This window comes from Alnus glutinosa, chromosome 10 (assembly GCF_958979055.1).
Source record: "Alnus glutinosa chromosome 10, dhAlnGlut1.1, whole genome shotgun sequence".
NCBI classification, from domain to species: domain Eukaryota; kingdom Viridiplantae; phylum Streptophyta; class Magnoliopsida; order Fagales; family Betulaceae; genus Alnus; species Alnus glutinosa.
In genome coordinates this window covers 20238539-20248332 of record NC_084895.1, presented here as the reverse complement: position 1 = coordinate 20248332, position 9794 = coordinate 20238539, and positions in this window count along the sequence as shown.

Here is a 9794-nt window from a genome sequence, read left to right as displayed (position 1 = left end):
CGCTTCTCAATATGGGACCGGAGTGTTATATAGTAACTAAAACACTTGAAAAGGGTCCGGTTTCTAATTTATTTATTATTATTATTATTATTATTATTATTATTATTATTATTTTTTAACTTGTGGCACATGTGACTATGTGAGTATGTAATTAAACGATGTTAAAATTATTATTTTAAATGACGGATGTGTTTTAAATTATATGCTAATACGTGACAAAAGGTACGAAGAAATATTTCCCTCCTCCCCAAACAACGTGAACAAGGATCTTTTTTTAAGGTTAAAACTTATAGAAAGGCCAAAAGGGAGATCGAGAGCCGAAGCTCTATGGGGGAAGAGAGACGAAGCTCTCGGTTTCGTTGGCAGTTTGTAATTAACATAGTTACAATTGCCCTTTGTCTTCTCCGAACAGTGACATTCTTGGAATCTGTTATACGTGTCAGCTTTTTGATTGGCTACAAATTGAACGCTGCTATTAGTAACTTTTGTAAGGTTTGACGTTGCGATTTGATAAATAAAAAGTACAACTTTAAATTAAATAATAAAAAATAAATTGTTTGCGATTGTATTTTAAAAAAAATTACGATATGAAAATGTAAAAAATTTACTTCTTAAAATTATTGGCAATGATTTTTTTTTTAAATATAATTTTTAAAATTAAATTATGATTTTACCAAATATTAAATTATATTTTTAAAAATTACATTTTCAAAAGACTATTTTTAAAATTTTAAATGATCTGAGAGAAATTGTATGGCAATACTACTAATTACTCGTTTGTCTATCTAGATGAAAAACCCCTAGCTTCCCCACCTCCCCCCCCCCCCCTTTTTTAATTTTTGGGGGTCAACCCGCCTTGTGGCCGATTGATTTTTGGCATTTCAGCCTTTAATTAGTTAAATTACTGCCCACTCTTAAAAAAATCTCTTGTATCCAATCAACGCATGCATATAATGCCCCCTTTATGTTCTTGCTCTAAAATGTTTTTAGGAGGGCAACTAAGAATAATATGGTTTGATAAAGAGTAGTTTAATGTCAATATATTTCATTATAGCATGAAAAACTTGAAAAGAGTAATGCTTCTTACACACATTTTGTATACAAAATCTTACGTGGCACTTGTTTAAAAGATATTGGGAGGGAAAAAGATTTTTTTTTTTTTTGAAATAAAAAATAAAAACAAGTGCCACATAAGATTTTGTATATAAAGTGTATGCAAAAAGTGTTACTCTATTGAAAATATATAATATATATGTTTTCTAAATGTAAAGTACAGATATATGGTAGTGACTGCATTAACTTTGAGAAATAATTTTGAAATAACTTTGCCTTGCTTTATAGAAACAAATTAAAGAATATATATATTAAATGCTACTACAATTTATTTCCTTTATGAGAGACTGGACGGACTTTGGCCGTCTCTGGTAAAGATAGCGGAATTTTTTTTTTTTTTTTTTTATGAAAAATTTGAGTATTTCATTGACCAAAAATCACGAGCATAAAGCTCTTATATCATAACGTATAAAAGTTTTGAAAAATCATAACTACATGCTATGACGTTACATAGTCAGAGATATAAACAAAATTCTTACAATTATGACTTTCATATTCTACTAACCCATGTACAAAAATAGTTAAAGAGCAGAATAGATCTAAGATAAAGATAGCCAATATCTTAAAAATTTATTTAAACCGGCCGTGAGAGATAACTTTTTATACCGAACTATCTAGGCCGTGAGAGATAATTCATTACACCTAACTAACCTTTATTCCATAGATCGCTCATGAAAGCAGATTTAAAGAGAAAAAAACTCTTATTCAAAGCAAAAACACAACCAGCAAACAGCAGCAACGGTCAGGAAGGAGATGAATGGCATAACACGGAGGTAGATGGACGAATGTATAGTGAAAATGTCAAAATTGTTGATCTAGTTGAAGAACACCTACAAACAAAAGAAAAAAACCAGAATTGGAGGGGGATGGTAGGAGTTGGGAGTAGAAAGGGAAAGGAAAATGAGGAGGGAGCATATCTGTTTTTTAAAAGGTAAAGTCTAGGACTGGCTTGTTGGAGAAACTTTTTTCCTCAATATAAAGATAGTGGAATTAAAAAAAAAAAAAAGATAGTGGAATAAATTTTTGCTTTTGCAACATTAAAAGTCACCAATAAAATATACCAAGCTTCTATAAATTGTTATTACAAAATTAAACTTTACTAAATATAAATAAATTATCAAATTATGCCGCATACGACATATATACGGACTAAACTAGGGCCGGCAATTTTGACACGACACGAAAACCCGACACGAACACGACACGAAATTAGCGGGTTTGGGTCTACCTTAAACGGGTTTGGGACATAAACGGGTCTACCAGTTTATGACCCGTTTATCTTAATTTGACGGGTCGTGTCGCAGGTCACCCGCGGGTGACCCGCTAGACACGATTAGCTTCTTTCTTTTTCTTTTTCTTTTATTTTATTATATATATATATATATATTAATTATTAAAAAATAAAAAGAAAATGAGATTAGATTTACTGATTTAGAATTTTAGGATTACTAGGTAATTTAGGACCGGTTGCCCTAACTTCACTTCTTCAGTTTTCTTTTCTTTCTCCTTCACACTGCGCCATCCCGCCCCCTGTTCTTCCATTTTCTTCTTCTTCTTCAGCGCCGTGCCACCACTGTCGCCACCCTCTCTTCTTCTCCCATTTTCTTCTTCTTCCTCTCGCTAGACTCGCTTGATGTAGCGTGCTCTCTCTCTTTGGTCTTCTTCAACACCGCCCCTTCTTCTTCAGTTCCCGATGAATGGCAGCGGGGGCGTGGGGGAGTATGGACGGGGATTGCGGCTTGGGAGCGCCGAGCGAGCAATTCGGGGACGTTAGTGGTGCGAATCGGGACGTTTTAGGCACTGATCCAATGAGTTTGGATCTGAGAGCGACTCACGGCAGTGGAGTTGAGTTTGAAGGTGAACAAGTGTGCTTGATTGATGAGAAAGTATAGGAAATTGAAGGAATTTAAATCTTGGTTGCTAATAATTTGTGTTTTTAAATGTGATTCTGGGCTGTATTATTTATGAGCTTTTGACTTATGGGAGCTTGATTCATTTGAAAAAATATTTGTACCTGGATCGGGAGGTGTGTTTGGAATGAAAAGAACTTGTGGATAATAATCTGGGAGTTAAGAAAGGAGAATGTTACTAATTGTTTTGGATAAATATTTGGCTCAACCTTGTTAAGTTTTTCATAAATTGGAAATCAAAACTGTCTTAGAGACTAAATTTACTTAATTTGCTTCTTTTTTTTTTTTTTTTTTTTTTTCTTTTTTTAATTTTTTATTATTCGGCTAACAACCTGATTCTTAGTCAAATATTTGAGCTTGATGATTTTCACTTAAATCTTGACTATACTCTGCCTGGCTGCCTGCAGTTTCTCTGAGTAATTGGATGACATGATCCTTTAACTTTTGATGATAAACTATTAGCCGATTTTCATTATGACTGCATTTGATTGTTGTATTGATTGTGCATTTATTCTCTTGTTTTTGGAAAAGGCTAAGTTTAAGTAGGGTGATTTTTTTTTTCTTTTCCGTAATATATGTTTGCAGATATATATATATATTTCTTTTTAAACGGGTCGTGTCGGGTGACCCGTGAAATTAACGTGTTCGTGTTGTGTCTGGAGCCCTGACCCGTTAACATAAACGGGACGTGTCTGGATCTATGTTAAACGGGTCACGGGTCTTAACGGGTCGTGTCGGGTGACCTGTTTTGCCAACTCTAGACCAAACTGACTGACTTGTCTAAAGTTAGCACTCTATAAGCTACAGACCCTCGTGATCATCAAACAAAGACATCTCAGTTTGCTAACGAGTCCACAATTATTAGCATGTAGATCTCTCCGGCGTGAAGTATTTTGAGTTCGTTTGACCTAACTTTGGATGGCCCGAAAATTCCGGCCCATTTTTCTTCCCCATTTAAATTAGGCCCCTAAACGTACTCTGATCATCTCTAATTTTTACCATGAGTTCCCGACACCTAATATATATATATATATATTTTCTGGAAGACTTTCCCTGAATTGACCTTCAATTTTTGAGTCAAACTCTTATTATATTTAATGAGTAATAAAATGATAATATCCTTTACGGGAAGCTTCAATTAATTAACCCCTTGAACTTTTATTGTTTTTTCAATCACACATCTAAAGTTTTAAAATTCTCAATTTAGTATATGAAATTCTAAAGAGTTTGCAATGTCACCAGTACTATGCTAGAATTTTTTGTTAAATCAAACCATATATAATATATATATACACCGGTTAGCTACTGATATCATACCGGATGAGCAGCTGGAGTTTCATGGCAGATTAGACCACCATGATGACCAAAATTCAATCAAACAGTCATTCGTTACATCTTACAAAAAGAACCTATATATATCCGGCCTTGAAGGCTGAGATGCACAAAAATGTAAGGACCCAGTTCTTTCAACATCTGGAAATATACCATCATGCATCTAGAAGTAAGTGAAAATTAATTAATTGTCAATTCTAGATGAATTAATTTGTTTGATCAATTTAGCTATGTTTCAACGCTGCTATTTCGTACAAGTCCTCCTAATTAATTGTGAGTGTGGTACAAAATAATTTAGGGTAAAAAAGGCATGCGGTTATTGTTCGCCCACTAACCATTAACCCCTAATTGCTAAACCACCTATCCGCTTTTAAAGAAAGTTTTAAGTAAGGTGGTTAGCTGCTATAACCGTTAACTGCCTTTGTTTGTATATAATTTTTTTTTTTTTTTTTTTAAATATTTTTGTTTATAAAACAACGTTGTTTCACATCTAGGATTTAAATTAACCCTTAGTAAAAACATGTCTCTCTCTATGCCCTGCACAACCCGAACACAACTCTCAACTCTCTCTCTCTCAAGACTAAAGGGACGAAGACAATGAGTTGTTATGTATATATATATACCTCCAACTTGATCTTGGTGACTTTTTTCGTCGTGAAAATGAATCAAGAAATAAGTGGGATTGAGACAGAGTTGCCAAGGGAATGTGCCTAAGAAATTTGATTATGCATGTGTTCAAGGTGGTGGACCGGTGGTGATTGCGAGACTCAGCCGTTGGGAAGAGTCAGCTACTGCACGTCCAGGTTTGCTAAGAACGAGTTCTGCATTGAATCCAAGTCTACCATTGGGGTTGAATTTCAGACCAGGACTATCACCATTAAGGACAAAGTCATCAAGGTCCAGCTCTGGTATTCTTCCTGTCGGCTGATGGGTTTGATTCAGAGGTGTTGATTTTGGGTGTTGTTTGTTAGTTGATTTGAGAAATGGTTTTGATGTATATCAGTTGTAGCTTGAATTGTTGATGTATATTGGTTTAAAATCTGAAATTTGTTTGAGAAATCTCAAACTTGAAAGTTGTAGTTCTCCTCTTCTTTGCTTTTGTCTTTCTTTTCCTTTCTTTATTTTTTATTTTTACTTCTTTTTTCTTTTAAAAAGTGGTTTAACGATTAAATAACCGCTAACATGCAGTTATTAAATAACCGCTAACCACTTACGCGGTTAGTGGAAGTCATTGTTCATTTTTAATAACTACCCTAAGTAGTTGCGGTTATAGTCCATAGCCTCTAATCACAATCGTCTTTTCACCTGTACTACAGATTGTGAGAATCAATGGACCACTAGCTGGTGGGATCAGTTAATTAAGGTGTTGCTAACAAGGGATACTTTACAAGAGAGGAAGCACGAATCTTTTTCAGGTATGAGGATTTTCCATGTCATGTTTGTCTCACTTCTCTCCGCCCTATTATGGTGGAAATGCGACACTTCACACATTCAAGAGTTTTGGTACTAATAATAGGTACTATTCTAATTAAGTCCATGAATTCTATTGTGTGAAGTTCGCCTCTCCCTTGCTGCAGGTTCTATTTTAGTAGTAATTAGTACGTTCTTTCTTGTGAGGGATCGATGCATCATCAAATTAAATTACAGGTAAACAAAAAATAGAAAAATAAAATGATTAATTTGTTTAAATTTGATAACTTTCTTGACTAATATTTGTAGGATTCACTTGTAGATCTCACAGTCACAGATCCAATGATTAGTTTTTAAAATTGGAGGATGCGAGAAGGACCCAAATGTATTAAATAACATGTCTTTCTGAAATAACATCAGAAAATGGCAATATAGATTTTTCAATAACATGATCGACTTTGTCGAACTATAAAGTTCTATTAATAATTGATCGAGGTCTAGACACAGACAAAAACAAACCCTTGTGCTACCAAAAAATTACAACAATTTAACGTACGTACCCAAATAAGGAACATATCCAATATTTTACCAGCAAGGAAACAAAACATCAGATTAAATTAGACTAAAGAAGCAGATGAAATCGTCATTAATTAATTGGATTAATTAAGAGGATTAATTGATGCTGAAAATTTGGAAAGAGCTACTTCTCTAGTATTGGAAGCGAAAAAAGGCTTTGATGCATTACAATGCATATATATATAAGAGGAAAAAGCTGAACGACAGAAAAAAGGTGTGCATTACCATAATGTAATGTCAAAATTCATTTAAGATAGAGTACCACTTTTTTGGCTCAGAGAAACTGAATAAACACACTTCCTAAAATGATCGATCACCACTACAGAAATATTTTTTTAAGAAAAAAAAAAAATTGAACTCGTGCCATATATATATATATATATGGGGAAAAATACAATTTAACTTTCCAAATTACTACTCTTTCTCCGGATGGCCCCTCAAATTACCAAGGCTTGAAAAATGATACGTGATAGGGGTATCATGGAAATATTTTGTCAAAATAGACATTTTTCAAAGGTTTTGGTAGTTTGGAGGGCTAGATTACAAGTTTTAGTAGTTTGAGGAGCCATCCGAAGAAAGTGTGTAAGTTTGGGAGACTAAATTGTATTTTTTTTTTTCATATATATATATATCAAAATTATTATCAAAAGTACTGATCTATATATCCATGACCAATTTCAAAATTATGTATAACTCTTTGAGGTTCTTGAAAAAAATGATAATCGCATATTAATTGCTCTATTTGTCGGAGATGCTTGCAAAATGAACCAGCTAGCTAGCAAGTGATCAAATACAGAAACTCCATCGAACGCAAGTTATGACCATCCACAGATCGAGCTAACGCATGAACAAAAATAATATTTCCCCAAATAGTGTGTGCATGGATGTGTACATGTGTATATATAGTTAAAAGAAAACATACACATACAACCAACAACATGCAACAATTATTGTTGTTTAGGTTGACGTCACAATTATTCACCTTGTTCGTAGTAGTAGTCCTCAATATATAAAATCGATCTCTTTCGTACAGTACAAGTCGGTCCCCTCGTCTACAAGTTATTCTAACATTAGTTAAGCCTCTAAGCCAAAAATTCTATTCTAGTGCCTAAAACTTTAATTTCCTGCATTCCGTCAGAAAATCGTTAAAATACTACATGGTAACAATTAATAGAACAGTTAATTTTCACCGTTAGGAAAATTTTCAAATGATTCGGACGCGCGGTTCGTGTTCAGTGACTCCTACCTCGATCCGAAAAATCTCACCTTTACTCCATTCAAGTCATTCTAAGACTAGCTTTCTCGTCTCCACCATTTCTCCTCCACTAACACCTCAAAAGCCCTATAGATCTACACACCAACATGTCAAAGAGCTAAAGTTAATTCTACCATTTTATAGTGTGAAAATCATTCTAAACAAAGAAAATGATGAAGCTCACAAACAGCAGGATTAGATGTGGGACATATTAGAAGTTCATGTTAAGGCTATTGACAAGTGTAATATTTAAGTTGTATGTAAAATAGAAAAGATATGAAATGTGTATATTACTTTACTGTCTTGTGAGTGAATATTTAGAGCTCTAGTGCATTTGAAGCAATGGAGAAAGATTTTAAATTTGTTTTGATAGAATGCTTGAGTCAAATTAAGTACAGCGGATAGGATGGTAAAAGTAAGAGAAACAAAATTAAAAGTAGATCTACCAAAAACCTTGTAATTCGCCGCGTGTCTACAGTAGCGGTTACTGTAGCCATGCGGCGAATTACAAGGTTTTTGGTAGATCTACTTTTAATTTTGTTTCTCTTACTTTTACTATCGCCGCGTGTCTACAGTAGTGGTTACTGTAGCCATGCGGCAAATTGGACACGTGTCTTGATGACAACATGACAAGTTGCATATGGAAAACAAGTGGCCACAATATTAAAGAAAGACTCTTTAACTTCCTGCAGTATTAATTTCTTTCAAGTCTTCTTCAATATCAAATAAATATTAATAGTTGTCAAATTATAATTCTGTAAAAGATATCTGTTAAATAGTACAAGCAAGTTGCTCTTAATCTACTGAACACTAATGAGCACATTCTATAATTAATATAAGTAATTAGTAATAAGCAAATTCTATGAATATGCAAGCAAGTTGCAATATTTGTTTTTAGGGGTTGATATATATTGATCCAACTCCATTGATTGTGCCTTTGAACCAAAAATGTGCAAAGAAGACGGTTCTGAAAAATATAAAACTATATGTTCTCATTGTCAATTTGACAGTCAATGAATCTTATTCATGAATAACTCTTAGAGGATTTATTTAATAAATGAATGGAGTTTAATCAATATATTTATCTTGAATATTAAAGGACTTAAACCGACATAAAGTCAACCCCAATTCGATTTAGTTGGTGTACATTCGACTTTATTTGTCTAAATTCATTTAAATTTTGAACTCATTAATGAATGATTTTTTTGCCCAAGGAATGCTGGCTCACGTGCAAGAAGAGTTTTCGGGGCACTATAGCCCAACAAAAGACTCAAGCTTGCAATCCCACAGGATAGGAAAGCCTAAGGTTCAGCAACAGTATTTTTGATAAAATCAGCAATGATATCAATGTCATCAATAGTGATAATAATAGCGCATTCAACAGTAATAATAGTTGCGTGTTTATATGGGCCATTTTTCTTCTCTCTTGTTTTCTCTCAGTTTGGAAGACAAACAGGGGAAAGGGGTAGAGTGAAAAATAAATAAATAAAAAATGAAGTGGAAAAAAATGAATAAAAAAATATTGGAGAATAAAATTTAAAGAAAAAGTAGAGGGTGAAATAAATAACTTGCTGGAGTTTGTGTTGAAAAAAGAAAAAGAAAAAGAAAAAAAGAAGCAAAATAGAAAATAGAGCTTTTGACTAGCTAAAGAGGGAGGCTATTGCTGCCGGAGATATTGTAACTGAAGTGAGCACTTTGTTTGACTACCGGCACGAAAAATAAAGGACATTGTTTACTCTAAGCCCTGAGAAATGTCATTTTTTTTTTTTCATCACTTATTTATTTATTTTTTAAGAAAAATTAATTATTGACCGTTAAATATGTAGGACACATGTAAGACTAACGACTAACTAATGAATCAAAGGTTAGACTCTTTACATAAGAGTTCAAATTTTCCCATAGAAACAGCCTTAATAGAAATAAATGCAGCAGCCATAAAAGTGAGTCTATTTCTTCTTTGGACAGTTAGTTGCCGTGCACGCTTCTTGTTGAACTAGTGCGAACTTCATTGAAAAGAGTTAAGTATGAAAAAAAAAAAATTGGATTAATAAATATTTAATAGGGAAAATGTCAATTTAATGAAATTTAGGGCTATCTCGCTTGGGAAAATTTTGAGCTCTTAAAGAAAGAATTCATGAATGAAAGGTAAATTGTGGAGATCGACAAAATTAGAAATCAAGACTTTTGCTTTGATTCTA